The sequence below is a fragment of the Mus musculus genome, chromosome 2, assembly GCF_000001635.26.
Source record: "Mus musculus strain C57BL/6J chromosome 2, GRCm38.p6 C57BL/6J".
Taxonomy (NCBI): domain Eukaryota; kingdom Metazoa; phylum Chordata; class Mammalia; order Rodentia; family Muridae; genus Mus; species Mus musculus.
The window spans coordinates 51,606,715-51,612,337 of NC_000068.7; the positions used below are offsets into that span (position 1 = coordinate 51,606,715).

General features: G+C 40.8%; 1 long non-coding RNA gene across 1 annotated transcript in view; it reads right to left on the reverse strand.

The window, feature by feature from the left end:
• Gm13491 overlaps positions 1-3,719 on the reverse strand; it is a 7,008-nt gene extending 3,289 nt beyond the window's left edge. Inside the window, exon 1 of the long non-coding RNA XR_004691334.1 lies at positions 3,523-3,719. This is a non-coding gene — a long non-coding RNA (predicted gene 13491). The remainder of the gene's footprint in view (positions 1-3,522) is intronic.
• Positions 3,720-5,623: the final 1,904 nt, after the last annotated feature.

Here is a 5,623-nt window from a genome sequence, read left to right on the forward strand (position 1 = left end):
AATTTTAGGGTGTATTTACTTTACCCTTTCATCAGTGGATGGAGATCTAGACTGGCTCTACTTCCCAGCTTGTGTGACTAGCACAGAAATCAACATAGACATGTGATTGCCTCCGTAGTGTGCTGACTTCAAGCCCTTCTGATGGCACCCAAGAGTGAACAGCTTGGTCACATGACAGTCCTCCTTTTAGATTTTGGAGAACCTCCTACTGACACCTGTAGAAGCTGTAAACGTTCTGATTCCCACTAGCAGAGTCTAGAGACTGCCTCTCCTCACGTCCTCACTAAATTCAGCTGTCATTTGTTTTATTGATAATAGTCCTTCTGAGACAGACTCTAAAATCTGTTTTAACTTACACGCGTCCATCCGACGGCTAAACATTGAACTTAGCATCATTTTGAAAGGCATGCATTCTTCACGAATCCTGTTAGACAGGAAGCTTGTTACTAATGCAGTGACCTAACACAGTCCCTCCTTAGTATCCACCTTCTGTACTAAGGTTACCTGTTGAGTGGCTTCCTTCCTTTGTCAGTACTGACCTAGCTGGTGCTAGGGCTAGTTTCAAGATTTATTCAGTTGCCTTTCTTGAGAGAAGAAAAGGACTTACAATAAGATACATGAAGGAGTTAGGATGCCTCACTGGCATAAAACTCACATCCATTGATTTGTGCAGCCAAGCAAACGTATTAATTGGCTTACAGAAAAACAATTGCAACCTTGAGACTGTGTGACATCACATCCCCAGCATTCCATCTGCCTTTTCCTGACTTGGTTTCTTTATTGGGTCAGTCATCCATTGGACAGGCTTCATAGAGTAAAAGATAGCTTCAGCAGTGCCTAGCATCACAGCAGTACCATAGCATTTAGGTTATTATGCTCAGAACAACAACAGCAAACCAATACATGTTGGGTATCACTAGCATCACACACACCAAAACTTATTTTTAATCAGTGTGGATCTTGGCTCTACGCTTGTTCTCACACTCTCCACTCCTGGTTCAGGCTGATGGGAGAGCCTCTCTCTCACTCACTGCCAGAGGAGTGGTGATGGTAAAAACAAAGAACACAGGAGGCACACCACAATATGCACTGTGCACATCACTTCTCTGTGCAGACTAGTAACCAAAATGAAGACCACAGACAAGTCTGGAACCTCTCGCCCTCTCTCTCCCTCCCTCTCTTCATCTCTTTCCCTCTGCCTCTCCATCTCTCTGCCTTCCTCCATCTCTCCCTCTGCTTTCCTTCTTCCCTCCCTTCTCTCATTTTTCTCTTCTAAAAACTGTATTCTACACACACCATTCAAAATAAGTCTTAATAACCATGAACTACATTTTCTCTGTGTACAATTGTAGAACTAATCATTTTGATCAAAGGAACAGAAAGCTTGGTCTGAGCCAGATGATCCACCCTTGAAATTGAGGTGAAATTTAGCTTCCCTGTTCTCACATAGATGAGCACCCCAAAAACTGAGAGTTCTTAGGTCAAAGAAATTGTTGGTGTTGTGATCATAAAAAAAAAAAGAGAAAGAGCTATAAGAATATATTCTGGTGGGGTGTGGGGGAAAGGGGTGCCTAAGCAGGCCCACGCCAAGGCATCCCTTCCCCCTGAGAGACCAGACACACACCAGTAAAGTATAGAATAGAGTTTATTTAGGACATGGGGAATGGAGTTAAGAGGGTTACAGAGGCAGAGAAAGGCAGAGAGAAGGAGAGAGTAGAGACATAGGGGCTGTCCATGTCCACATGGAGAGGGGGGGGGGAAGGGAATGAGGAGCAAGGTGGCAAGAAGCAAGAGAGAGGCAAGAGAGGAAAAGAGAGAGGAAGGGCCAAGCAGCCTCTTTTATACTGGGCCAGGCCTATCTGGCTGCTGCCAGGAACTGTGGGGGTGGAGTTTAGACAGAATACCATCAGTTGGCAAATATACTTATAGGAAGGGAAGCAATAGAATTAATATGTATCAAAGGTAGTATCAGACGGGCTTACACACTACCACCCAGGAGTCCAGCAATGACACCACAGAGGTCAAGATTACAGGAATTGTTAAGTCCATGACGGTAGAGGTCTCAACATTTCAGTTTGTCAATGAACCTCCTGGAGAAGTTCTGTTCTTCAGCCTACCTTAGAATCCTGAAGAGGTTGGTTTTCACAGAATCAAATGAACACAGTAGTAGCAGCGATAGGATAGGTAAACTTTCCAGCAAGAATGAAGGCAGGCAGGCAAAACACAAAGTTTTTTTTCTTCTATAATCCTTTTCTCTGAGTTGCTACTGGATGGTAGCCTACATTTAAGATGAGCTTCCCCACTTTAAATAATCTAATCAAGAATTAGATTATTAGCATTCCTCACAGGAGTGCCAAACTTGCCTTTACGTTGACTCAAGTTCCAGTCAGGTTGACATCCAAGATTCGCAACCAGAGCAAGGAAATAAAGTTAGCATCCAGCATAATGCAGATTGTATTTAGTAATAATTACATCAAAACTCTTGGGAATCTAATAATCACTTATAATTCTTTCAAAAAGAAAATTTATACAATACTTTGTTTCTGAATATAAACTCTTCCTTAATGATTTGTTTTTTTCTCAAGTTACTGTACAGAACATTCACTGGATTAGAAAAACCTGAGTCACAAAAGTAAAGGTCTTTACCATGGCCCTGTTATTTATTGATTTTGTGGTTGTGGACATAAAAAAGTCTTTGTCTTAGTCACCTGGATAAAATAGTAACTCCTAGTAGTGTTGTATTACATAAGTTGATAGAGGCAAAGAGAAGCAAAGAGAGGCTCCAAAAATACTTCTTCTTTGGAAGACACAATGCAGACTATTAAGAAATGGCTGTGGTTCTTTGAACATATTAACAGCATAGTGCTTAAACAAAATAAAAATTAAATACTATAAATGATGTTTTATTTGCTCCTTGTTAACCTAAAAATAAGTCTGCATTTTACTGTTAATTAAGGCATTCTATCAGAAGACAGAAAGCTTACATTCTCCTCAAAACTGAGGTTGAAAGCAACTGAGAGATTGCTTTCTCATTAATAAGACAGAGATCTGCAAATATGGAAATATATTAACTGTTAACCTCTTCTTCTGTAGCTACCCCACTTCCCTGGAGAAGGTCGTGTGTCATTTCTGTGAGTGGTAGTCCTGATTAACGCCTACTCATTGCTATTTTATAGATACTGTTTAATGGGTGATAAATAGTTGCTGAGCCTTCGGGTTCAGAATAACTTGTCATTTGGTTACACAGATATCTACTTAAATTTTATCAAAGAGTTGGACTAATGCAATTTCATTTTAATTGCTACTTTTAAATTGATGTGTATGTGTGTGTGTGTGTGTGACACAAAGTTCCCATGTTCCCTTTGTGGCAGATGCAGCAATGAGGTTTCCTGACACTGGCTCTAGTCAAAGTATAAATGGATGTCAAAATCCAGGAAGAAATCATAATTACAGATCAGTTTGCTCTGCAATCTGTAATTAATCATCAGGGTATAAAATTTCATCTATCAGTTCCCCACCTACCTGAATATTCGCAATGAAAAGTCCTCCTTGGATCTAAGCACAGGAGAGTAAAGTGTGAATAGAAAAGCAAAGAGTTGCAGTGTCAGTTTTATAGAAGACCCATCATCTTGAGAATTCCTCTTCCCCCATGAATGAGAAACAGAGAAAGCAGCGGTTTTGTCGCTGTGGCAACCGCACAACCAAGCCCAGAGAGCTGGCTGTGTGCCCCTCCGGCTTTATAGATACTGCTAATGGGACGACACGTCTCCGATTATCAAGTTGTTGGATTCATCTGACAGGAAAATATTAGAGCTGTGATGATCACTAAACAAAGAGATGTTTGTGTCGTGTCTGAGGAAGGCAGGAAACACCCCTTGGTTGAAGCTTTTAATGACCAACCAAACAGCACGGCAAAGAGCAACAAACATGTATCAAACATCCTTTCTTTAAATTCTAAGCACACGGAGCATTTCACTTGCATTAGCCAACCACTGCATTAATCTGCTCCTAAATTTGCAAATTTAAGATGAACACGGAAAAACTTTGCCTGAATACAGACTCAGAAGTGTTAGCCATACTGGGGAATATTTATGAGATGTTTGTTGTAAAAGCCAGATGAACAAAATACGGTGTTGGTGAGTGAACAGGCTTTTCATTTATTTTTTATCTTTGTTATATTTTTAAGTCTTTATATTAAAAAAAAATCGTAGGGCAAGAAAAGGGAGCATGAAGCAATTAGAAAATGCTCCTCCTTGGCTGACAGATACACCCAGATTTCTCAGATGTTTATTTCCCTCACATTAAGGCTCAGGAGGGCAAAGCAGGTGCTCCAATCTCCCTGAAGCTAAAAGGGGAATGAAAGCCTCATGCATATGCATGATGCACAGTGACCAAGAGGTCCCCTGCAACGAGCATCCTCCCTCCCTCTCTGCTGCTTCAGAATCCTTAGACTGAATGCCTTCTCAGTGGTATTTTCCAGCCTACCTGGCAGAAGTCACAACAGCTTGTGGCAAATCTTCCAGAGAAGGCTTTAAAGCTAGGCTCCCTGTGACACAGGAGCCAGCCTGGGGACCCTGAGAATGGTGATGACTTTTTATATCCAACATCAAATGCATGATCCATGAAAGAAGGAATTAATGAGTGAACTTCATTGAAGTTAAGAAACTTTCTGTTCTGTGAAAGCTAACATCAAGAGACTGAGAAGTCAGCTTGCAAACTAGAAGAAAATATCTGCCAAAGGCAAGTGTGGTAAAGAACTGTTATCCAAAATATACAAAGAATTCTTTGGTGCATGTGCGTGTGTGCATGTGTGTGCCTGCACGTGTACCTACATGTTAGGCCTAGATATCAACCTCAGAGATCAACCCAAGTTGTCACTCCTCAGAAGCCATCCACCTTGTTTTATAGAGACGGGGTCTTTCATTGGAATTTAGGGATTATGAGCAAGACTGGGATCACAAACTACACTAAGCTAGTTGCCAGCAACCCCAGCGATCTAACTAAATTCGGTCTCCTCGGTACTGGGAATACCAGTGTCTACAACCATGGCTGGCTTTTGTCATGAATGCTGGTGTCCAAACAGAGATTTTCATTTTAGCAACTTTAGTTAACAAGATATGCAAATGATAAGCAGACATATTAAAAAAAGATACTTCACGCCAGGTGTGGTGGTGCACACCTTTAATCCCAGCACTTGGGAGGCAGAGGCAGGCGGATTTCTGAGTTCAAGGCCAGCCTCGTCTACAAAGTGAGTTCCAGAACAGCCAGGACTATACAGAGAAACCCTGTCTCAAATAAACAAACAAACAAACAAACAAACAAAAGATAGTTCATGTCACATAATCAAGGAACTACAAATTAAAACAACTGTGAGACATCACTACATATCACATGGTGTTCTGTATCAGCAATAGAAAAATAACTAAGACACTAGGTGTTTACATAGAGCTTGTACTCTAATGTTTACAATACAATAATGTTTAGCAATTCAGAATTGCTAAAACTTGGAAGCAAACAAGATGCTTGCCAGTAAGTGAACAGGCATTATTATGCTACATCCATGCAGTGCTAAAAATAAATAAAGTCATTAAAAGATGAGGAAGAACCTGAAAGTCATAATAGT